Source organism: Manis pentadactyla, chromosome 1 (assembly GCF_030020395.1).
Source record: "Manis pentadactyla isolate mManPen7 chromosome 1, mManPen7.hap1, whole genome shotgun sequence".
Classification (NCBI taxonomy): Eukaryota; Metazoa; Chordata; class Mammalia; order Pholidota; family Manidae; genus Manis; species Manis pentadactyla.
In genome coordinates, this window is record NC_080019.1 from 135,950,592 (window position 1) to 135,977,656 (window position 27,065).

The 27,065-nt window shown below is 36.0% G+C and overlaps 1 long non-coding RNA gene across 1 annotated transcript; it reads left to right on the forward strand.

Annotated features, from left to right (window-relative positions):
- Positions 1-247: 247 nt before the first annotated feature.
- Positions 248-26,464, forward strand: LOC130681891 (uncharacterized). The gene is made up of 3 exons (XR_008995226.1): positions 248-514; positions 7,375-7,589; positions 26,246-26,464. It is a non-coding gene; the product is annotated as an uncharacterized LOC130681891 (long non-coding RNA).
- The last annotated feature ends 601 nt before the right edge of the window (positions 26,465-27,065 follow it).

Consider the following 27,065-nt stretch of genomic DNA (forward strand, 5'->3'; position numbering starts at 1 on the left):
TCACATCTGTTAGCAAAACAAACTAGAAATATCTACTAAATGTAGCCACCTATTTTCCCTGTTTTTCTCTTGTTTGTTTGGAGAGGGAAACCGTCAATGAATGAGTATCTGTAGCCCCATCAACAAATCACTTTCACCAAAACTTGTCAAAGAGGAAATGCAAGAACCTTGAATTTGAAAGAAATGCATCTTTTTGTCTTAGTTTCTTCATCAGTAAAAACAGGAATAATAATGCCAACCTTACAGGACTGTGATAAAGATGAAAGAGCTTGTAACGACGTCAGACACTTAGCAAGGAAAACAGTATTTTTTATTACTGCCATCATTATTATCATCATTATCATCATTGCCTTTACTTGGGTTCTTCATAAGGCAGATCTGAAACAAAGGGTTGCAAGTAAGTGCTCCCTTGGAGTGGTGTGACCTAAGAGATCCAGGAGAGAATGACAGGGGAAGGAAACAAAGATGAAAGAGGAATTGTGAGGATGCATTATCAAGTTGACCACTGCTACAGGTGATGTTTTTTTTTATTGATGATTTTTAAAATTGAATTCTAATTGATATACAATCTTATATTGATTTCAAGTATATAACACAGTGATTCACCAGTTACCCACATTACTGAATCTCACCCTAATTAGTGCAGTTACTATCTGTCAACATAGGAAGATGTTACAGAAGAATTGGCTATATTCTTCATGCTGTATTACTACTATTCCTGTGACCAATTTATATTATGATTGAGAATTTTTATGCCCTTTATCCGCTTCCTCCTCTCCACCCCACCCTACCCCTTCCCCATGGTAACCACCAGTCACTTCTCTGTGTCTATGAGTCTACTGCTGTTTTGTTTATTTAGTTTTGTTTGCATTTAGATTCCACAAATAAGTGAAGTCATATAGTATTTGTATTTCTCCACCAGGTTTATTTAACTTGGTATAAATACCCTTTAGGTCCATCCATACTGTCACAAATGGCACCATTTCTTTCTTTTTTATGGCTGAATAATATTCCATTGCTTATGTGTATCACATCTTTATCCGTTCATCTATTGATGGACACTTTGGTTGCTTCCTTATCTTGGCTATTTTAGAAAATGTGGCAATAACCATAGGGGTACATATATCTTTTTGAATCAGGGATTTTGTTTTCTTCAGGTAAAAATACTAGAAGTGGAATTAATGGATCAAATGGTAGTTCTGTTTTAGTTTTTTGAGGAACCTTCATACTGCTTTCCACAGAGGATGCAACAATGTAGGAGGTTTCCCTTTTCTCCACTTCCTTGACAATACTTGTTATTTCTTGTCTTCTGAATAGTGGCTATTCTGAGTGGTGTGAGATGATAGCTCATTGTGGTTTTGATTTGCTTTTATCTAATTAGTGACGTGGAGCATCTTTTCATGTCCTGTTGGCCATCTGTATTTCTTCAGAGAAATGTCTGTCCATGCCCTCTGCCCATTTTTTAACTGGGTTCTTTGTTTTTTTGGTGTTGAGGTGAATGAGCTCTGTATATATTTTGGATGTTAACCCCTTATTGGATAAATCATTGACAAATATATTCTCCTATAGTGTAGGTTGCATTTTTGTTCTGGTGATGGTGTCCTTTGCTGTTCAGAACATTTTTAGTTTGATGTAGTCCCACTTGTTTATTTTTTATTTTGTTTCCCTTGCCTGGGGAGCTGTGTCAAGAAAAAAATTGCTCGTGCTTATGTTCAAGAGATTTCTACCTATGTTTTCTTCTAAGCGTTTTATGGTTTCATGTCTTACATTTAGGTCTTTAATCCATTTCAAGTTTACTTTGGTGTATGGATTTAGAAAATAATCCAGTTTCATTCTCTTGAAGGTAGCTGTCCAGTTTTCCCAACAAAAGTTGTGGAAAATGCTGTCTTTTCTTCATTGTATATTCATGGCTCCTTTATCATATATTAAGTGACCACATATGTGTGGGTTAATACCTGGACTCTCTATTCTGTTCCATTGATCTAGGGTCTGTTCTTGTGCCAGTACCATACTTTTTTGATTACTGTAGCTTTGTAGTAGAGCCTGAAGTCAGGAAGATTTATACTCCCAGCTTTGTTCTTATTTCTCAGGATTGCTTGCTGTTTGGTGTCCTTTTTGGCTTCACATAAATTTTGAGGATTGTTTGCTCTAGTTCATTGAAAAATGCCATTGGTATTTTGATAGGGATTGCACTGAATCTGTAAATTGCTTTCAGCCAGATGACCATTTTGACAATATTAAATCTTCCTTTCCATGACCATGGGATAGATTTCCACTTATTTGTGTCTTCTTTAATTTCTTTCATCAATATCTTACAGTTTTTAGAGTAAAGATCTTTCACTTCCTTGGTTAGGTTTCTTCCTAGGTACTTTATCCTTTTTGATACAATTGTAAATGGGATACTTTTCCTGATTTCTTTTTCTACTAGTTCATTATTCATATATATAGGCAAATAACGGATTTCTGTATATTAATTTTGAATTCTGCAAGTATGCTGAATCCAGTTATTAGTTCTAATAGCTTTTTGGTGGAGTCTTTAGAGTTTTCAATATATATAGTATCATATCACCCACAAATAATGACAGTTTTACTTCTTCCCTGCCTACTTGGATACCTTTTATCTCTTTGTGTTGTCTGATTGCCATGGCTAGGATCTCCAGTACTATGTCGAATAAAACTGATGAGAGTGGCATTCTTGTCTTGTTCCTGATCTTAGAGGAAAAGCTTTCAGTTTTTCACCATTGAGTATGATGTTAACTGTGGGTTTGTCATATGTGGTCTTCATTATGTTGAGGTACATTCCTTCTATACCCATTTCCCTCTATACCCATTTTGTTGAGAATTTTTACCGTGAATGGATGTTGAATTTTGTCAAATGCTTTTTCAGCATCTATTGAGATGATCATGTAGTTTTTATCCTTTTTGTTAATGTGGTTTTTTATATTGATGGATTTATGAATATTGTATCATCCTTCCTTGCATCCCTTGAATAAATCCCACTTGGTTATGATGGATGATCCTTTTTGATGTATTTTTGAAATTGGTTTCCTAGTATTTTGTTGAGTATTTTTGCATCTATGTTCATCAGGGATATTGGTCTGTAATTTTCTTTTTTTTTTGTGGTGTCTTTACCTGGTTTTGGTGTTAGAGTGATGCTGCCCTCATAAAACGAGTTTGGAATTTTTGCCTCCACTTCTACTTTTTGGAATACTTTAAGAGGGATGGGTATTAGCTCTTCTTTAAATGTTGGTAGAATTCAGCTGTGATGCCATCTGGTATTGGAATTTTTGTTTGTTGGGAGTTTTTTGATTACCAATTCATTGCTGATAATTGGTCTATTCATATTTTCTCTTTCCTTCTGGGTCATTCTTGGAACATTGTATTTTTCTAGGAAATTGTCCATTTGTTCTAGGTCATCCTATTTATTGGCAAATAATTTTTCATAGTACTATCTAATAATTCTTTGTATTTCTGTGATATGCATTGTGACTATGACTTTTTCATTTCTGATTTTGTTTATTCATGTATTTTCTTTTTCTTGATAAGACTGGCTAGGGCTTTTTCTATTTTGTTTATTTTCTCAAAGAACCAACTTTGGTTTTGTTGGTTTTTTTCCTATTGTTTTATTTTTCACTATTTTATTTACTTATGCTCTGGTCTTTATTATGTCCCTCCTTCTACTACTTGGATTTCACTTGTTCTTCTTTTTCTAGTTTCTTTATTTGTGAGTTTAGACCGTTTATTTGGAATTATTCTTGTTCCTTTAGATCAGCTTGTATTGTTGTATACTTCCCTTTCAGAACCACTTTTGCAGCACCCTACGTATTTGAACTGTTATATTTTTGTTTTCATTTGTGTCCATATACTGACTGATTTCTTTGATTTGTTCATTGATTATTTAGACCCATGTTGTTTAGCTCCATGTTTTTGAAGGTTTCTTTATTTTCTTTGTATAATTTATTTCAGGTTTCATACCATTGTGATAAGAGATGCTTGATATAGTTCTAATCTTTTTGAATTGATTGAGGCTCTTTTTGTGTCCTAATATATGGTCTATTCTGGAAAATATTCCATGTGCTTTGAGAAAAATGTGTGTCCTTCTGCTTTTGGGTGGAATGTTCTGTAGATATCTTTTGAGTTCATTTAATTTAATGTGTTGTTCAGTGCCTCTGTTTCCTCATTTGTTTTCTTTCTGGTGTTTTGTCCATTGATGTAAGTGGTGTGTTAAAGTCCCCTAATATACTTGAGTTGCAGTCTATTTATCCCTTTAGTTCTGTTAGTATTTGTTTTGCATATTTAGGCACTCCTATGTTGGGTACATAGATACTTATAAGAGTTATATCCTCTTGTTGGACTGATCCCTTTGTCATTATGTAATGTCCTTCTTTGTCTCTTATCCCTTTCTTTGTTCTGAAATATATTTTGTCTGATACAAGTACTGCTACTCTGGCTTTTTTCTCCCACTTATTTGCACAAAGTATCTTTTTCCGTCCCTTCAATTTAAGTCTATATATTTCTTTAGGTCTGAAATGAGTCCCTTGTAGGCAGCATATAGATGGGTCTTGTTTCTTTATCCATTCTGACACCCTCTGTCTTTGATTGGTGCATTCTGTCCATTTGCATTTAAGGTTGTTATTGATAGGTATGTACTTATTGCCATTAATTGTTTTCTGGTTGTTTTGTAGTTCTTCTCTGATCCTTTCTTCCTCTCTTATACTCTTGTTATTTGATGGTTTTAGTTGTGATTGGATTTGTTTGTGTGTGTGTGTGTGTGTGTGTGTATGTGCATGTATCTCTTATAGGCTTAAGGTTTGTGGATGCCATAAGGTTCATGGATAGTTTTCTGAATATACAACCATCTATATTTGGTTGCTCTATTTTGAACCCAGTATAGAAGTACTTCTTTTGTATTCTTCATTCTCCACACTTGATGTAGTAGATGTCAAAATGTGCATTTTTTGTGTATCTTTTGACTGATTTTGCTTATATATGATTTTGCTCATTTGTTTTTATTTTTAACTTCATACTTGCTTAGTAAGTAATTGGTCAACTATTTTACTGTGGGTTTATATTCACTGATGAAAAATACTTAAGTTTAAGAACATTTCCATCTATACAAGTCCCTTTAACATCCTGTAATGCTGGTTTAGTGGTGGTGAATTCTTTTAATTTTTATCTGGGAAACCTTTAATCTCTCCTTCAATCCTGAATGATAACCTTGCTGGGTAGAGGATTCTTGGTTGAAGGTCTTTTTGTTTCAATACATTAAAGATTTCATGCTACTTCCTTCTGGCCTGTAAACTTTCTGCTGAGAAATATGCTGATATCCTTATGGGGTTTCCCTTATAAGTAATTTTTTGCCTCTCTCTGGTTGCTTTCTATGCCCTCTATTTATCCCTAATCTTTGTCATTTTAATTATTATATGTCTTGGTATTGTCTTCCTGGGGTTCTTTTTGTTAGGGACTCTCTGTACTTCCATGACCTGGGTGTCTATTTCCTTCTCCAGATTGGGGAAGTTTTCAGCAATTATTTCTTCAAAGAGACTTTCTACACTTTTGTCTTTCTCTTCTCCTCTGGTACCCCTATTATGTGAATATTATTTTATTTGGAGTTGTCACACAGCTCTTTTGGCATTGTATCTTCTTAATTCTAGAGATTGTTTTTTCTTTCTGTTCTTCAGCTTCCTTGTTTTCCTGTTCTCTAATTTCCATCTCATTGATTGTCTCCTCTACTTGTAGCTATCTATTATTCACTCCCTGCCCTGTATATTTCATTTCAGTTACTGTATTCTACAGCTCTGAGTAGCTCTTTTTTAAGAAATTTTCTTTTTTTTTTTTTAAATCCTCCTTGAGATTGTCAATACTTTTCCACATATCAGTGAGCATATTTATGATTGTTATTTTGAAATCTTTATCAAGAATATTGGTGATCTCTGTTTCATTTAGCCCACTTTCTGTTGTCTTATCCTGTTATTTATTTATTTTTGGAACTTATTCCTTTGCCTCCTCATTTTGTCTGTGTTTCTGTGTTTCTTTGTTTATATTAGATAGATCTGTTATGCCTCCTGGTGTACACAGTAATGGCTTTATGACTATGAGATGCTCAAGACTCTGCTCACCTGTACCTGGTTCTTTGTGGTAGAGACTCAGCAGTTGTTGTTGGACTATGGGTGTGGCTGCCTTTCTGCCTGTTTGTTGGCAGTGGCTGATCTCGGTCAGCAGAGACCCTTTGTGAGCTCTACAGCAGTGCTTCTGTTAGAATTGTTGTGGGTGCTGCTACTCTCTGTTGTGCAGTGATGGTAGTGCCTCTGAGCTGAGGGGGTGGTTGGGTGGTGTGCAGGGGAGCATTGTGTGGTGGTGGGCTGCCAGCGAGGAGGAAGGAGCATTTGTAGTCTCCCTCTGGTGTCTCCCCAGGTGTGTTGAGAGATGGCCTGGAAAGCTGGAAAATCTTCCCTATGTCTGCTAGGCAGCAGAGTCTCCCTCCACCTGCCAGGCAGCAAAGTCTGACCTCTGCCAGGCTGAACAGGTGGGTGGGTGAGTATGCAGGGAAATGCCTAAGGACTGAATCACCAGTGAGGGAGGATTTGGGGCTTTCTTCTGTGAGTGCCCAACCAGTTTGGCTGAGGGAGCGCTAGGGAAACACTGTCCACCTGCTCCTTCTCTGGAGAGAGTTCTATCCAACCCTCACCCTTCTGGCTCCCTTTCTACTGTACCCTTTCCACTGCACCTTTTCTAGTGTACCTTTTCCACTGCTGCCCACATCTATATTAGGTCTCCACACAACCAATGGAACATGCCATGCCTATCCTCCACAAGTGACAGGAATGTCAGCCTTCCACAGTGCTCCAACTCTCCCTGGTTCAAGCTCCGTCAATTACCATAGCCCAGTGCAATGTGACTTGTGTTCCCAGAGAAGATCTCCAGGGCCAGGTGTGCAGAGTTCCTGTGCATTTAACCCCTCCCCACACTGTTCCTCTCCCTCTGGCTTGTGAGCTGGGATGGGGGAAGGCCTTGGGTCTCAATCTATTGTGCTTGCCACTTTACTCTTCTCTGTCTGGTCTCCTCTTCTATACCAGGTATATATGGTCTGTTCTACAGCCTTCAGGTTATTCTCAGGGTTAGTTGTTTTTGCTGTAGTTGCTTCCTTGGTGTGTATGTGGGTGAAGTTTCTGCCTTGCCTTCCTACTCCACCATCTTTTTCACTGGAAATTGTGATTGGTTTATTGATCCTACTGGACCACCTGGGTAACAGTATAAACTATGCCTTGGGATCCCTGTTGGCAACAGAGAAAATAGAGAGCTTATATCTACTGACTTCCATCCTTCATTGGTTATTCTGTGCCTCATGCAGTTTTAACTCCCATGTACTTCCAGGTTGTGTGAATATGACATCAAGCAGATTTCAGTGGGATTCCGCCCAGTGAAATCTTAAGTAAGAAGGGAGGAGACATACAGTTCAGACCTGAGGCAAAAGTCCTGTCAGTAAGCACCTACAGGAAACTGGACAGAGTTTATGCAGGACTGTTACTGCCCACAGGCTGGAAAAAGAGCCAGGTGAGGCCAAGAAAATTTTCCATGATGCGTAGGAGGTAGCTGATATAATTTCATCATCATCTTATATAGATATCCCCTACTTCTAATTACCAGAATCTACCGTTATTTAGAAAAATAATCTCAGTGGCCAAAAGGCCAAATTGGCTTAGGTCAGTTTTTAACATCCTTTTTAAACAAAACAAACTGCTTTCAACTGCATATTCTTCTTTGCTGTAGTCCTGTCTATTCTTCCATCTCAGGTTGCCCTTATTATCTGTCCTTTCCTCTTTCTCAGTGCCACCATTTGGATGCTAGAATCTGTTATGTCATGTTCATATATTTTTATCCTTCTTGTGTTCTCTCTTTAGTGTCTCTGATAGACAGTCAATTCTATGCTGTCACCTCATTGCATTTTCTAAAATACAAGCTTCATCCTTTTAGATAATATAACCTAATGTAAAATTTCCCTTATATTTAAATCTGTTCTTCAAAATTTTTGATTTCTATCGCTATGCACAGGAATATCTGAGCAAATGTGTATCCTTTAATATAAATATTTTTATTTATAAGTTAGCAACATGTACCTTGTAAGTCTAAATATTAAATGTTATTAAAGCTTGCTTACTAACTTTTGGATAAATAATAGAATTTCTAGTATGTTCTTCACAAAGCTCTATGGCCACTTTTGCATATTTTCTGGGGTTTACATACCCCATTTTGGAGCCCATTGGCAGGAAAACAACTCTGATTTATTTATGAGCTAGTATACTTTCATCACTGACTGTTATTATTTTTTTCTTCCAAGAATACTGTGTCTAAAATGATAAGGAGAATTCCCATGTGATGGCCTTTTTCACTTTTTTATTGCCTATTGAAATACTTGATGTAATTTACCAGATACTTCTAGCATAGGGGTAAAAGTATATAGAGGATTTGAGTAAAATCTCATCATTTGAGTTGCTTCAAAATAAACTCATGAATTTTCTTAAACACCCATGAGCCAATTAGAAATGGTAGAATTTTAAAAATATTCATAACAATATTTTAGAACTTCTGCTCCTATTAATACCATTAGGGAGTTGCAGCAATATGCAACTTGCTAGACAGACACATTTTTGTGGCTGGGAGGGCTGGAAATATCCCAGCATAATGCTTTTCAGATCTGTAACATCCATCACTCAAGAATTCTAGAAAAAAAAAAAGGAAGGAGAGAAAGAAAGAGACACACAAGGATAATTACTGTAACATGTGTTTCAGATTTTAAAGACAATTAGCTGGAGACCTCAAACTTTCTCATTCAGAACACACAATAAAAATAATGCTCCATATTGGGTAAACATTTTATGCTTTATGAAGGACATGCTTATTCATTGTTTCATTTGATGTTCACACTAATCCTGTGAGGTAGCCAGGAATTGTTATCTAATTTTTTCACCTGAAAGAATTGATGAAGAGAAGATAAGTGATTTAAAGGTCATCCAACAAATCTGGGTGGAAGATACTATATCTAATCTCTCTTCTCTGAACTGCCTTCCTTTAAAACAGTTTATGTTTGGCAGACCTTTAATGATTTCTGTGATTTGTTTCCCTATTTATGTAAATGAGATTTTTAAGTGTGAATTATAATAATGTCAAATTCTTAACATAAAAACTACACTGTGTAAAAAAAGTAGAATAAATATTATTTGTAAGTCTGGGGATTTAGATGATTCTCCATTTTGATGATCAAAGAGTTGGCAGGAAACTCATACTGTTATTCCTTTGAGTTCTTGTACACTCTGTACATATTTGCTTATCTAGTTCTTAAAACTCTCGAGGTGAAAACTCCTTGCAGCTTTGTTCAATAATCATCCTTATACATTTTATAGTAATAGAATGTAATTTCAAATATACCAGTTTGGCAGAATTTCTTTAATGGAATGATGACATCATAATATATAACAAATAATATTAGAGTGTGGAATTGAATAGGAAAGTCTTGTATTACCAAAAACTCAAGATAGTATGCTATCTGGCATCTAACTTGTTTTCTTTGCAATTGTAGATACTTTTCCAGAATAAAATTCCTAATTCATGGTCTACCTCAAGCACAGGTGCAAGTGCATTGAATAACTAGAAAAATTATTATTTTCTGGTATACATTTAGAATTACTTTAATCCCTCAGGAAGTCTTCTAATCTTTAGTAGAAATCTCTTTGATTTCTGCATCATCATCCAGAATATTTATTTACCTTATGGATATTTTCCTTTATTAGGTAGATCAAATAATTTCAATTCTTTCTTCAGAACTTATGGGAATCACAGTAACATTGATTTTTTTTTTTCAAGATGCGTAAGATATGCCTATCAACTCTTTTGTCTGAACTTCATTTATGATGATCATAATGATGGTGATTAGAATATATAATGAATGCTAGTCCAGTTCATAGATATGAGAATTATATTAAGGGAGTTTCTCCTGGTAGAGTGATCTGGGAAGAAACTGAATTTCAGCAGATTCTTGAAAGGTTGTCAGTGTTTTCTTAAGTCAAAATTTGATGAGCACTATTTTTAAGAGAAAGCATGAAAACGAGAAAGAATAGGTAAATCAAGGATAACAAATAGTAGTATCTTTTTCTCTTCTAAATATTTTAAACTTTAAAAAATAAGCCTGATTATCCAACTCTAGTTTTCCAATCACACTTTCACAAAGTTCTTTTGTGTTATCTTTACAAACTATTATATAAACTATCACTCTTAATTCTTAAGGGAAGAAAATATGAATTGCCCTTATTTTTAGGGACAGTTGTGGGGCTACTGCAAAGCCACAAAAGTCTGTGCTGTTTTGTGAATTTGGAAACTATTCTCACTGAAATTTTACCTAATTCCCTCCAAGCAGCATTGGTGTCCTGACTTTTTAAACTACCTGGTCATTTGATTATAAAACTGGCTTAAATGTTTTCAGATATTATCCTTATAAACCAAAACCCATGTTACATTTTAGGAGCTATTTTTTTCTATGTAGTATCACATTATTATGTTCAGGTTCTACAATTATTTCTTTAGACATGAAATCCTAAAACTGTTGAATACTATGAATTATACTTATTTTAACAATTTTTTTAAATCACTAACACATTTCCACTATTAAAAACATAAAAGGAACCAGGTTTATTTTCTGGATTTTGTTGGGGAAGTGTGAAAACAGCAGTTTTACAATGTGTTGGTTCACAGGGTAGATAGTACATTCCTGAGAATAATTGCTAGCTGGCCACAACAGGAATCCTTAGGATGCTGCTGAATCACTGAGTGGTCATGGGCTGTCTTTGAGCGGTGGGAGGCTTCCTTGCTGAAGCTTTAACCAAGGGAATTAGTGGTTAGAGAAGTTTGAAGTTCTATACTTTTTGGGTCTAGGTAACATTAGTAGGGGAGAATTTCGGAGAGACGATGGATATGTCCTCACTATATTTAAACAGCTGCCTTAACAGTAAGGCATAAGGCCTGACTGAGCCTGGCATTTTCCTCTTTATTCAATCTGTTTCTTACCCATAATGAGGCCCCTGGGATGGAAAGTTTCATTTTATTACCCATTAAATGTGTTTTGTTAGTATTAGCTAACTTACATTATTATGATATAGATTAAGCAGGAAGAATATTTGTAATGTTTGATAAACTGTATACAGCACTGATTTTCCATGAATGTAAACCATTCTCATTTTGGTTCATCTGTGTTAGTCTATTTCACTATTGCTTTATGACTGCATTGAAAATCCTTGATTGGTTCATCTGTGTTAGTCTATTTCACTATTGCTTTATGACTGGGTAAGGAAGATGGTGAGAAAAGGAGGAGAGCCTTTGATTTTATTTTCCAGGCCCAAACCTGAGGATTAGAAAAGTTTCCATAATTGTGGTCTGCGCCTTCCTTTTGGTTTGAACTCCAGATCTGCAGCGGGTTTTTGTGGAATTCATTTAGTGTCAGTGTGACCTTGTTCCCAAACGGCTCCTGACAGACTTCGTTTGGCACTGCTTCCTCTGCTTAGCAAGCTTTCACCTGCCAAGACAAGGTCTGCCTCCACACCAAAGCAGGACCTTGAGTCTCAGATTGAGGGGATGATGGTTGGCAGCTGCTATAGAGACAAGTCAATTGTCTGCTTTGCAGAAGCTTGTCAAGAACTCTGATGACTAAGAACTGGTTTGGAAGCAACTGGCAGAGAGCATGGGCTGATTATAGGAGTCACATCTTCGGAGGGCTTCATTGACTTTGAAGTTCCCCACAAATAGAGTTTTTCCTTCATCAGAGCAAAACAAATCAAAAGATATGAGCAAAGCATATATGATTAATACTCAGGAAGCAAAACAGGTCAATGTATAAAACACTCCTGGAAAAAGAAACACTCTTTATCTTTTATAGCACATAAAACATTTTCCACTTGGCAAATTGTATTTCTTTAAAAATAGCGTGGAATCATGTGATACGAAATTAGAAAAAAAGTGGAAAATGCTCTTAACAGGCTTTCAGAAAGTTATGAATTGAATTTTACCTATATGCTAGATATGAAAATAATTGCATTTTACTAATCAAGTCATTATAATTGTTTGCCCTAACAATGTTTTGTTTTTAAATTGAAAAAAAAAGGCTATCCCTAAAAGAAATTTAAACAAAGTTTCAGTAAGAAACAGTTGCTCTACTTTGTTGTTATGGTTCTAGGACTGCATTTGTTTTTTCTTAGAATAATGTCAGCAAAAACACTTTTAGTAATTTAAGTGGTCCTTTCTTGCCATCTCTGTAACAATTAATTTTCACTAGCTTTTTTAGTTACCATGATAGAAAATTTAATGGAATTAAAGAGGTTTTTATTTGGGAAATTTTAAATGTAAAGAAAAGTAGAGAGTACAGTAGAATGGCTGTGCATCACCCGCCTTCGAAATTCTCAGATGGCCAACCTCTTTTCATCTGTAATCACCCTTTCACCTCTCTCTCTTAGATTATTTTGAAGTAATCACCAGGTATAATATTATTTACTAAGTGTTTATTTCAGTGTATATGTATAAAGGATACAGATAGTTAAAATACAATCACAATATAATTGTCTCAACTAAAATATTATATCCTAAATGTTAGGAAGGAAGGAAGGAAGGAACTCAGCTCAGTGTCTCAGGGAAGTCAGACATAGTGAGACAAGAAACCAGTCGAGAAAGCAAAGTAAGTTTCACTGCCCTCTGCATAGACTAACAGAGCGGGCCTGCCTAAGGTGAGACAGGCATGGGTGCTCATTCTGAGGCTTCTTTTATGTGGTTTTGGCCGGGCAGAGAGGTCCTTAATTGACAGTGGTCAGCTCTCTAGGCTTGTTCTGATTGGTGAAATGGGGACAGGGGCTGTGCTGTGCCTGTGCTTCTGATGTTTCTTATCTGGGGAGACCCTGGACATTTCCTGAGTCACTCTTGGACCCTGTGGCTTCACCTGATTAACTCTGAGTCATTTATGGTTCTCTAGTTGTATCGGATCAACTCTTTGAGTCATTTTTTTGGGGCCCTCTCTCCTTTTCATCCCGCTCATTTCTTTCTGTCTTTCTGCCTAACATAAATATCACATATTCATCAGTGTATAAATTTCCCCAATTTTTTTAGTGTGTAAATTGCCCCAGTGCAATTTTTTAAATTGGTGTGTCTGAATCAATAGTCACACAAGATCCACACATTGTATTTGTGGAGACACACATTGTCTTGTCCCTTAAGTCTTTTAATCTTTTGTTTTGCTTGCTTTCTCCCTCTCTATCTCCTTTTACTATTAGGGTTTTTTTTTTTTGAGATACTGGATTACTTTTTTTTTTTGGTGCTTGCTACTTCTAGATAATGTTAACTGTATCTCTGTTGGGCCTCATAATAAGTTCTTCTGTGTCCTATAATTCCTGAAAATTTGTAGTTATATTTAGAGGCTTAATTCAATTCAGGTTTGACTTTCTGGCAGGACTACTTCAGAGGTTGTGTTGTATACTTACATCACATATAGGAGGCACATAATTCTGAGGATTTTCTTTGTGTTATTAGAATCTATTGATAATCACTTCTTTGACTTACTATAAGTGGGGAATCTTCAAATTCTATCACTTCTTCATTTTGGGATGTGTTTTGAATTCAGATACAGTAATATTTCCAATTGTTTGGATGTGTGAGGTCTGAGAAAAAATAAAAATCAACGATGACTTCAAGGATTGGACCTGAGCAACTGCGAGAACTGGGTTGTCATCAACTGAGATGGGAAAGGTTTCAGGTTAAAAAGTTTTATGGAGAGTGAGAATGGAGCCTGGAATTTAGTTTTGGACTTGTTGACTTGGAGATGTCAGTTCGATATCTTTATCACTCAGGGTTCAAACAGAGAAGCAGAAATCATATTTTCAACATATATATTCAAATATGTGTTATGTTTATAATTATATTCATATATATTCAAATACATCTATCAAATCCCTTTATATATCTCTGTCTCTGTATATACTGGATATATATCTAGTATAATGAGATATGTGAAGGGATTTGTATATCTCTATATAGTGGATAGATATCCAGCATAATGAGATACAGTCTTCATTTCTGAATGTGTATTGAAGGTAGACATATAAGAGAGAGATATACAAGATAGACATATATAAAATTCCTTCATATGTTTCATTATATGGATATATATCCAATATGTTTAGAGGTAGAGATACGTGAAGGGACTTGTCAGATTCGAAGTAACAAAATAATAATAGTTGTTTAAATAGTCTCTATAAGGCTGTTGCCTTTGTGCCTTATACAGGAGCTTGAAGTCCACAGGCCAGGCAGTTGGGAAGGAAAGATGAATGTAAAGTGAGGGAGAGCAAAAATAAGCATTTATTGAAATACACATGCAAGGTCAGTTTATGGTGCCTTTGACCTTGATGGACTGAGTTTCCAGAAGAAGCCTAGGGTCCTCTGTCAGAGAGGTAAACACATGTACTTGGCCCTGAGATCAAAAACGTTAAAGGATGTTCTAGAAGAGTTATAGAGAAATTGGAGGTCTGACCTCTGCCTCATGCCAGCAGATAAATGAAAATGGGTGGGAATTACAAAATGGCTGCTGGTTCACTTTTCCCTCCAGTTCTTCCACTTCTCCCTCAATTCTTTCTTGAGACTCAACCTAGCCAGAAACATAGGAAATGAATTCTGGAAAATACAGTAAGTCTAGCCAAACTGATACATGGTAAAAGCACCACAACATCCAATAGAAATGTTCTATAGGTATTAATATATGAGCCTGGAGTTTGGGAAAAATAAACCTGCATGTTGTTAGCATGTAGATGGTTTCTTAAAGGCTTGAGACTTTTACCTTGAGATAGTTACCAAGGTAATGAGAGCAAGAAGAGAAGGCAATGGATCTAAGAACTTAGGTCCGGTACTGAGACTGGGGAGAAAAGGAAATGTGAGAATAAGAACTGAGAAACATGATGAGTGGTATAGTAGGAAAACCAGGATAGTAGGGTATCCTAGAAGTTTTGTGAAGAAAAAACTATCAAGGAGAAAGAGGTAAATGGCATCAAATCCTGCTGATAAAACTGAGCATTGACTTTCTAATGACCTAAGGAGACAATGTAGAGATATCGAAGAGTGTCCAGTGGATTCAAGTGGTTATTTTTAGAGTAAGAGTTGAACAGAAGAGGAAGAAGCCTGGGAAGTGTGGCAAATGAGGTAAGAGGAAAAACAGATGTGTGGTGGTAAAAGAGGCAAGAGAAGAAAATGATCTAAGAAAAAATTGCAGTGAAGAAATACACACAATTGTGGTGTGCCAGTTTTGAATCCTTTGAAAACAGCCCAAGATAAGAATTTGGCTGTGGGTTGTTTATTTTTAGGAAGTTATACCAAGAAGCTGGATTGATGCAACAAGGGAAAAGACAAGGAATGGGGGACAATCAATATAATGTGTGTTATTCAAGCGGTTATCATTCCAGAGCTCCATGTAGAAGGTTCTTTAGAGTTTTCTTCCAAAGAAATGGAGACTATCTACAATTTTGCCCAGGCTGCTAAGAATTGTCCACAGATGTTGTATTACTTTGCGAGGGCTGCTCATACCAAATTACCACAGATCTGATGGTTTAACCAACAGAACTTAATTTTTTTCATGAGTTAATTCTTTCTGAGGGCCCTGAGGGAAGGGTTTGTTCCAGGTCTCTCCCTTTGGCTTGTAGATGGCCATCTTCTCCATGTATTCTTGCATCTTCTTCCTTTGTACATGTCTGTGTCCAAATTTCTTCTTTTTGTAAGGACACCAGATATATTGGATTAGGGCCTATCCTAATGACACCTCATTTTAATGTAATTACCTCAGTAAAGATCCTGTTTCCAAATATAGTCACATTCTGAGGTACTGGGCTTAAAGCTTCAAATATGAATTTTTGGGTGGGCACAAATTAGCCCATAAGCAGTGTTGTTAACCTTATAGGATACCTTATACTAGAACTGAGCAGATGTCATGGGTTAGTGAGAGATTTGTCTGAGTGGCTCAGTAGGGGCTTGAGGTGGAATTCTGTGAGGGTATGCAGAATTGTTTATCACAGCTGCAGCTGAATTCAAAGCAGGCAAGGGGATATGGTGCAGGGCACATAGAACATTTATAAGATACACTGGTATCACTTTAAATCATGGTCACTAGCCTGAAGTGGGCTCTTGCTGCCTGGCAAATTTGCCTAGTAATTATACATTTTCTTACCAAGTCAATTTTCACCTCTGTTAAGCACCTATTCCATATGTTTTCTTCTCTCTAACCTCTAATACTTCTTTCTCTGGCATTAATTCCATTTGATGACCTCACTGTCGATTTCACTAAGAAAATCAAGCAACCCAGAGAGGACTTTCTCAAGTCCAACCATTCCCTGCCACGGTGCCTACAGCCTGTAACTTCTCTTCTGTTATCTCCTCTTCCCCAGCCAAGGATAATTCTTTAGTCTTTCACCCTATTTATTTCACATTACTTTTCTCCATCTAAAAATATATTTAGAATCCAACTGCTTCCTATCACTTTCATATCACCATGCCTTTCATGCCCCATCATGTCCTTCTTGGATTGCTGTGATAGTGCCCGCGTGGTCTCCCTGCTTTTGCATTCACAACAAAATAGCTAGAGTGATTCTGTTAAATATAGGTCAGATCCAGTCTCTCCATTGCTTAGAGTCTTCTTGTAACTTCTCACCTCATGTAAAATAAAGCCAAGAAGTACTTACTATGGTCTGTCCTCAGTTTTTTCACTGACCTAATGGTCTGCATGCTTCTCCCCATCTTGCTCCATGCTTTCCGCAGTGGCATTTTTGCTTTTGTTTTAACATGCCAGTCATACTTATGACTCAGGGCCTTTAAATTGCTGGTTTGCCCACCCACCACCCCACCTGCAATTGTCTTTCCCTACAAAGGGTAAAATCTTCCTTCAGGCTTTTGCTCTAATGGCCCCTTTCAGAAAGGGCTTTTCTGATCTTCCTATCTAACATTTCAAGTTGTCTTGCTCTTTTCTACTTTATATTTCTTTTTAACTCTTACTATCTAGTATAACATATATCTTACTGATTCATTTGCTCATTTTTGGTTTCCTACTAGAGTGCAAACTCCATGATAACCAGGGGTATTTGTCTATTTTTTTTTACCTTTGCAGCCTCAGCACCTAAGCCAGTGCTCTTGGGTAGTAAATAATCAATATATGTTTGTTGATAAATGAGTGGAGATGAATAATCACCTATGTACCAATACTGCTGGGAGGTGAAGGCTTAGATTTTGTAAGATAGTGGTTGTAGGTGGCTTTGGCAAGATCATCTGGTATGGTGGAAAAATGCCAACTGGAATGCATTGAAATAGAGGTCATGAGTTGCAACACTGATTATAAATGAAGGGAAGACAGAAATAGTGCTGTAACTGCATGAAACATGGGTCAAGGAAGATAGGCCATAGTAGGCATCCTGGAATGCACTGGGAATGTCCCCATAGATGAGGAGATGTTGATGCAGGATGAAGGAGGATGAAGTCTGTGTAGGTAAGGGCAGTCACAAATATTGAGGATGCCTTTAGATAGACAAGGGAGACTTCATCAGTTGTAACAAGAGAGGATAATTGGTAGAGATGGCAGAAAAGTTGATAAATTTTTGTGGTGGGAAAATAAAATATAGTTTCTCATTCGATTGTCTGTTTTTCTCAATTTTGAGGAAAATTTATCAGAGCTGAGTGGAGATTTCTGTGCTAAGTATATAACCACCCTTGTAAGAAGAATTGGATTATAGAGAAAGAGAGGAAATATATGAACAAACAGGCTTACCTTATATTGTGAGTGTCCCCTTTAACTAGAGCACAGATATTTGTTGAGTGCCCATTATTTGCAAGGCATCTCACTGGAAGGGTAGAGTAACTGAAAGTTGCAAGCAGAATAGTCATCATAAACTTTTATTTGGATTTGACTTCTATTTTCTCTATATCTCAGTTAAGCCACTTCTAGGCAGCTACAGTTATTTGAGGTTCTGAGATTTTAGTTATTTTATCATGAAAATTACCAAAGGAAAGTGGCTTAAGTTGGGCAAATATTCCTGCCATACCTACTCTCTCATCTGGTCCCTGAATCCCAAGATAAATACCAGTCATTCACATGTGCATATCTGCTGTATTGAGCCTCAGAATCCTGAAGAAAATGGCAGGTAAATGCAGAACAGAGAAGAAAACTTCATCATCCTCATGATTTTTTTTCAGCATTTGCTTTAAATATTTCATTAACTTCCTCATATTCCTTACAGGAATATAAAAGTGATTTCAAACCAAGACTTCTAAAGTAATGGCATAATATAAATAAATGACTCCATTTTTATGTAATTTTCCATCCTGTCACAGTTCTTAACCTGTGGTCATTTCAAATAGCTTATAGACTTGGTATATAGCTAGACATTGGGAACCAATGCCTTAATAAGGTAATTCTACTAATCAAAAATAATTATTTTATGTGTTTATTTTATTTAAATATTTTATTTAAATAAAAAAAAAAACAAAAACACTTCACTCACTTCTCCCAACCTCCATCTTTGGCAACCACCAATCTGTTCTATACCTGTGAGCTTGGCTTTTAAAAAGATTTTTACTTTGTTTTCAGATACTATATGTAAGAGAGAACATATCTTTCTCTGTCTAACTTATTTCACTTAGCATAGTGCCCTCAGGGTCTATTTGTGTTGTTGCAAATGGTAAGATTTCATTTTTTTTTATGGCTGAATAACATTCCATTATATATATACATTCACCACAGTTTCTTTATGCATTCATCCAGTGATGGACACTTAGGTTGTTTCCATGTCTTCGCTATTATAAATAATGCTTCAGTGAACATGGGGGTGCATATATCTTTTCAAGTTAGTGTTTTTGTTTTCTTTATATAAATACCCAGAAGTGAAATTGCTGGATCATATAGTAGTTCTATTTTAAATTTTTTGAAGAACCTCTATATTGTTTTCCATAGTGGCTGCAATTTACTTTCCCACCAGCAGTGCACAAAGGTTCTCTTTTCTTCACATTCTCACCAACAGTTGTTAATTCTAGTCTTTTTGATAATAGTTGTTCTAGCAGCTGTGAAGTGATAGTTCATTGTGGTTTTGATTTGCGTTTCCCTGATGATTAATGATATAGGGTATCTTTTCATGTACACATGAGGTGTCTGTATTTCTTCTTTGGAAAAATGGCTATTCAGATCTTCTATCCATTTTTAAATTGGATAGTTTGGTTTTTTTCTGGCCATAGAGTTGTATGAGTTCTTTACATATTTTGGATATTAGCTCCTTATTATATATATGATTTGCAAATATTTTCTCCTGTTCAGTAGATTGTTCGTTTTGTTGATGGTTTCCTTTGCTCCACTGCAGCTTTTATTTTGATGTGGTCCCACTTACTTATTTTTGCTTTTGGTGTCATTGAAAAAATTATTGCCAAGACCAGTGTCACCTCCTATGTTTTCTTCTAGGAGTTTCATGGTTTCAGGTCTTACATTCAAGTCTTTAATCTATTTTGAGTTAATTTTTGTGTATGGTGTAAGATAGTGATCCAGTTTTTCTTTTGCATGTGACTGCCCAATTTTTCTGACACCATTTATCAAAGAGACTTTCCTTTCCTCATAGTATACTCTTGGCTCTTTTATTATAAATTAGTTGATGATATATGCATGGGTTTATTTCTGGCTTTCTAGTCTGTTCCACTGATCTTTGTGTCTGTTTTTATAGCAATACCATTTGTAATATAGTTTGAAATCAGGGAGCGTGATGCCTCCAGCTTTGTTCTTTCTTAAGATTGCTTTGACTATTTGAAACTTTCTGTGATTCCATGAACATTTTAGGATTGTTTGTCTTATTTCTTGGAAAAATGCCATTGGTATTTTTATAGGGATTGCATTAAATCTGTAGATTGCTTTTGATAGTATGGACATTTTAACAAGATTGTTTCTGAAACCATGAGTACAGAATATTCTTTTATTTATTTATGTCTTTTTCAGTTTCTTTCATCAGTGTCCTATAGTTTTTAGTGTACAGTTTCTTTCACTTTCTTTGTTACATGCAATTGTAAATGGGATTGTTTTCTTAATTTCTCTTTCTGATAGTTCATCATTAATGTTGAGAAATGCAACAGATTTTTGTGTATTGATTTTGTATCCTGCAACTCTACTGAGTTCATTCATTCTGTTTTTTGATTGAATCTTTAGAATTTTTTGTACATAATATCATGCCACCTGCAAATACTGACTGTTCCTTAAATTTTAAAATTATTATTGTATATTTTAAAATAGAAAAAAGAAATTTATGTGATTATAGTCAACAGGCTCTTGTTTGAGTGATGTACTTTTTCTGAGCCATTGACTCATAATTCAATATGCTCAATTTTTGTTATTTTTACTATGATGGAAAAAAAGAAGCCCAAACCAGAAAATGAATGCCCTTTAAGAACTTAACTACACAAATTCAGGGCACTGGGAAACCTGATAAATAAATCAAAACATCAGCTTTGAACCATGCTCATTGAGCATTTTCTGGGCACTTATTTTGAATTAGCAACATTTTAGGTTCAAGTAGTATATTTGGGAATTAAAATTTATGAAATTTTTTGCTTGCTGCCTGACCTTAGTTATTTTTTGTGAGAAATGTGGAAATTCACAAGTTAAAGAATAAATAGGAGATACCTTTTTCTACAAGGTAGAAAAAAATGGTTAGGTTTTATAAAGAAAGAAAATAATAAGAGCTAAAAAACAGGATGTAAGCAGGAAAAGAATTGCAATATGTGTGAAAGAACTTTCACAGCAATGAAGAAAAAAATATTCTAAAAAGTGACAAACAATAAGCAATAAAGCTGAATTATCAATGGTTAATTCTGAAAAAAATGATCATATTTCTAATCTAGCTGTTATGAACTGATTCTCCAATTTAAAATGCCTCCCCTTCCTTCCTTTCTCTCCAGTTAATTACTTGGGGCCATCAACTTGCCTTATTGGTGTCAATAATTTTTTCTTGAAACTTATGCACCCCAAATCGTCTAAGAATCCTTCATGTTTAGTCATCCTGACCATAAACCCTGCTTTTAGAGGCCAGGTGGGAAGGAATTGGTAATGTGCTCCGCCACTGCTACTACTCCTGCTTAGGTTTCCATCTGAAGCTGCTCTGGAAGACTGGCTCTGCTCATTCTGATGGATACACCTGAGTTCCTTGCTATTCTACGTCTCTCATCAATTTTGTCATGGTCCTTTTCTTGCACTGCATAGGAATATGTATTTTTTTCTAATTCATAAACTCAACTTCTGATCTTGAAGAAGATATCCTACCTGGGTAACTGGACTTGGAGAAATGTCAGAACTCAATCACAAGTTAGGCACAACGAGCTTTTTTCCTATTATAATCAGTTTGTAGTGCCTTGCATTGAGTGTGGATTCCCAGCCTAGACTATCCTTCCCTTCTTTTAATTTCTAATTTGGGAATTTCTCCTCTGATTTCTTTTCTACCTATGTTGACTGGGGTCATTCCTGTCCACAGCAGCGGTTTTATCTTATTTTGAATCTTGGAAAGCAGAATTTGTGTTCTCAGTACCTTTCCTCCTCTATGTCTCTTTGATCCAATGGAGATTGATCCATAACTCCTATGGGATATGTGTGTGTTGGGTGGAGTGGGGAGTGTTGAGAGTTGGGGATGGTGGTATGAGCCCAACTTTTTATATTAAGGGTTAAAGCAGACCTACACACTCAAATAAAGATTTATATTTCTTTGCCTTAACTTTGCATAACTAACATGGTTCACTCAGGTGATAATGTGTCTGAACAAAGAATATTGCAATATTCTGTAACTGCTTTACCAGTGATCAACTTGTGTTAGAAGTAAAAAAGAAACAATAAAATATGCAATATGACAAATATCCTAGAAAATTATATCACTTAGAATTGGCATGGACATGGGGCTATAGATAGCCTACTATACTACTAGTGTTAAGTGCAAATTGGTACATACATTTGTGTAAGTATTTTTATTAAATAGTGTATCACTTAGCTATTGCTATATAACAAACTATGCCAAAAATCAATGGTTTAAATAATAAGCATTCATTATTCCTTACCAGTCTACAAGTCAGCTGGGAAGTTTTGCTAGTCTTGGCTAGTCTTAGTCACATATCTGTGGTCAGCTGTGGGTTGGGTAGGAAGCTCTGTTGATCTTGGCTGAGCTCTCTCATATCTGAGATCAGTGAACTACAGGCTGGTCTAGGATGGCTTTACCTGAGATAAATGGGGTGTCTTCTCTGTACTCAGCAGGCTAGAATAGTCTTGTGCACACGCAGTGGCAGGATTCTAGAGGAGAAGAAGCATGCAGAGCCTTTTGAGATGTAGCCTTGGAATTTTCAAAATCCCTTCTGCCAAATTGTATTGGCCAAAAAATCACAAGTTCAATTCACATTCAAGGGGTGCAGAAATCTTATTTTTCAGTGAGAGGAGCTGCACAGTTTCCTGTGCTTATGTGTAATAATTCTCCTATGCTTATGTGTAATAAAAATATTACACATGCTTATTACACAAAAGCATTTTTAATAAGAGTCTGATTCATTTTTTGATGTTAGACTGCTAGCAGCTTTTAAGCCTCACCCCTCCATCTTCCCCTTCTGCCCACATCTGAGCACACTGATAAGAAAATCTGGGTGCATCCTCCTTTGGAACCATTGGAAGTTCAAACCACTCGAACCCCTATCCATGCAGGAACTTCTGCTGCACAACCACCTTTTAGCCACCATACAACCCTAAGCCAGATTCTTCCCCTGTTCTCTCTTGAGTCATGTTTGAATCAGCATGGGAGATGTGCTCTGCTCTTTCTTAAAAGTCTCATTATCTAAGTAATACATCTTTTTATAACCTCTTGGTGTGTGTGTGTGGCATCACTAGTCTTGACATCATTATCAGATTTTGGGGTCCCTTCTGAGTGACACGACAGTACTGATACAGGGTAAATGTGAATAAACAGCCGTTGGTATAATCTGTCACAATCAGCATTTGCTACAGTAGATCACAAACAACTCCTCCTCCCCCACAATCTTAGTAGCTTGTAAAGACACAGGTATATTTCTTGGTAATGTCTTTCTTTTGGTAATATTTCTTTTGTTGTGGTGGGCTTCATTCTTGCTGGCTGTGGCTGTGATTATGGCTACGATGTTGCCACAGTAGGCTAGTGGCTGCTCCCCACATGTCTGTTTTGTATGGGTCCTTTTCATTCTGGAATCCAAGCTGATGAAACAGGCCTCATCTGGGACTTGCCGTTCTAATGTCAGAGGAAAAAGAGCTGTGGCAAAAAACATAATGGCTCTTAAAGCTTTTACTTTGATAAGGTATAGGTCACACCTTTTATGTGCACTTGGCCAAACAAAGGCATATCTCCATGCTCAGTGGCAATGGGACAGGAATAAATACTCCACAGAAAGTATTGTAAGTCACATGGCAATGGATGAATCATCCTTTGAGTGGAAGAGACTAGGTTCATTTGGAACAGTAACATAATTTACCCAGGAACTTTTACAAAAAGGTCTAAAGTTTTTAGTTTTTACATAGTTTTTGATCTACCAATTCTCTACCTAGGAATCTGGCTTAAGCAAACAAGATGTTTGAAAATGTAGAACTATGATAAAGATCATTACAACCTCGTGCAGCAAATGACTCCCATCAGTAAAGAATTTATTAATATATTATGATACATTTTTTGATACCATATTATTTATCCATTAATATGACATTATATAAGAAATTTAATAATATAGAAAAATATTAATAGTATTATGATAAAGATTTATATAGAAAGTATATACCAAAGGCTAATTAATTTTTAGAAAGTTTTAATTGTGATGAAAAACACATAACATAAAATTGACCATTTTAACCATTTTTAAGTGTTTTATTTATTTTTAAAGAAAAAATTACTTAATATCACTATATACCAGAAGGGAACACCCTTATAGGAAACACACGTATAGAGATACCTGTGTGTTAGGTAAACTTTATTTACTACCTTATATTCACTTCTATTTATTAAAATATTAAAAATAACATATAAAGTAAATTTATAATAAAATAAATGTAGGAGTGATGCTATCCTACTAAATGACAGGAAGAAAAGGCAGAGTATAAACACTAACTTAATATTATAGATTGTGCTGTTGTGGGTCCTTCTGGTATAGGGGGCAGATGGCCTGCAATGTACAATGTTTCCTGGGGCAAGAGTAGGCTATATTCTATTCCAGTGTTTCTAATTTTTGATAAAGGTAAGAGTCTCCATTTAAGAAGGAGTATGAAATGCAAAATTTCAGTTGGTCTGTCAGTGGTAATCTTATAAAAAATAATTGCTAAAAGAAGAAAACTTGATGAAATTCTTTGATTCCTTTTGTCTTAAAAATACCGGGTTACTCACTGATGTGATGGGGAAAATTTCATTTGCTGTGCTTTAGTTTAAGGCTCAGAATGGTTTCTTCAAACAAAAGCTTATATGGAAATCTTCTTTATTACATAGAACTGGTATGCATAGAGCTGTAGTGTAGGAAAGGGATTTGGAGGCCTGTTCAGCAGCCATCCTTGATCCAGTTCTCTTTGGTGACCCCTGATGCAACTCCAGAGTTTTCCTGTGCTCCAGGAGAAGCCAGTTTTAACCCTTAATTTGAAGTATAAAACAATGCAACTCTGCTCTTAGAAGTAAATCCATATATCATCTCTCCCATCATCGACACTTTTAAAAATAGCTCTTCTGAGACACTGCTAACTTATAAAGTGTGATCAGCTTTCAGGAGGTTACAATTTCTGCTAAGGAAATGTTTGAATTTCAACATTTGCATTAAAATGATTGAGCTATCACATTTTTCATAGGGGACATCTGTTGGAGTTAAATTTAACATGCTCTTACCTGTAATTAAGGCCACAAAAGATTTATTCAGACATGTGGCACATAGTGTTCAGCATGCCACACACATCTCTTATTTTAATAGGAGAGAGGTTAATCAGCAGCTTGGTAACCTGTAACCAGAGGTTACAGAATCCAGGTAACATGAGGAATAGAGGACATAACTTTTTAAGTATGGAAAAAAGAAGATTATGTAGAGTTTAAAGGCAGAACAAAGAAAGCTTTGACTTGCATGATACAGTTAGTACAGGAAGCAGTGAATGTTTAGAATTAAGCTATGCTCAGTAGAGGACAGCAGAAATGTGAAGATTGAATTTCTTCAAAGTTTTGACATTCACGCAACCCAATTCTATATTAATTATCTCATGCCCAGACCAATCAGCTGGTAAGTGTGAAGGGCCGTACACAATTTTTGGAGTCTGGTGTGAGGTCTCTTTGTTCAAAAAATGGAAAAAATCCTGCTACAGGTACTAGAATGTAAAATTTTTTCCTTCCTTTCATGGTTTCTCTCTGACTTATCATGATGAATTTTATTTACTTTTTAATGTCATTCTAAGGAAAGAAAAATTATAATTTAAATCATTAGCATGAATTTTACTGTTCATTTTTATCTTGTGCAATAGTTTTAATACATTTAATACATATGTGGAATCATCAGAATTGCACAATTCATATGTCATAGTTCATATGTGCATATATATTTTATTCCTACCAGAACGGTGGAAACACCAGTGTAAACTAATTCAGTTGTTTTTATATCACTTTTGATATGCACACATTCTATCAATACCCTCTACCTTCAGTTTACTGGAAAGAAAGGAATGAAAGGTAAAGGTACTATGGATTATCCTATCTTTTCCTTCTATGTGATCATTTTCAGCATAAGTGGTTGATTAACACAGGGAAGTAAAAGGAGTAAGAAAGGATACAGTGGAGTTCCTTTGCCATTTCTGTTTCTGAGAACACTATTTCCTTCTTTATTAATTTGAAACAAGTTCTGGCTTGACTGGATGGCATGGCCTCTCGAGGCCATCAACATCCCCACTTCTTAGTCATAAAGGTAACATGCTTATCCTAGACTCTTTTTGAGTCTTGTTGAAAGACTACACATTCTGGGTCTCAGGGCATCTGAAATACTATTTGCAAATGTCAAAGGGACCTAAGTAATAATTACCTAGGTAATTGTTATTACTATTACTATTATTGTTATTGTTTGGTGATTGTCTTAGCCTGTTCAGGCTGCTACAACAATATGTTATAGACTGGGTGACTTATAAGCAGCAAACATTTATTTCTCATTGTTCCAGAAGCTTGGATCCAAGGTCATGGTGCCAGAAGATTTGGTGTCTGGTGAGAGCCTACTTCTTGGTTCATGAATGGCTATCTTTTCACTGTGTCTTCACATGGTGGAAGGTACCAGGAAGCTTTCTCTGGCCTCTTTTATAAGGGCACTAATCTTATTCATGAGAGCTCCATCCTCATGACCTTATCATCTCCCCAAAGGACCCACCATCTAATGCCATCATCTTGGGGGTTAAGATTTTAACCCCAAAGTGAATTCTGGGAGGATACAAATATTCAGACTATAGCAGTGAAATAAAACAATTTTCATGATGGACTGGACCATGCCTTCTGTTTCTTCTGTGCTCAGCACTATTTTGTTCTTCATGTCCAGTGTTTCTCATCTGGCTGATTTATTGGTCAAAGAGGAGAGCAGAATCAGTGGGAGGTGGGTGGTAGATATGGCTTGCCTAGAAATACCACTCTCCATTCCCCACTCCTGTATTTTGTGTATGTGTGTGTGTGTGAATTTTGCCACCCAGTCATATTTAGGGTTTTTCATTCTGTTTAGAGTTCTTCCATCACCTAGAGAACCTGATAAATGTGGCTCTAATAGCTGTGATGAAGCTCTTTGATTTCTCAGAATTTTGGATTTTAGTATTCTTTGGATTATCCTCTTACATAGGTTGCATAATGGTCCCCCCAAACATGCCTATGTCCTAAGCCCTGGAATCTTTGCATATGTGACTTTACATGGTAAAAGAGACTATGTAGATGTGCTCAAATTAACAATCTTGACATTGGGAGATTATCCTGGATTATCTGAATGGGTCCAATTGCCAAGGT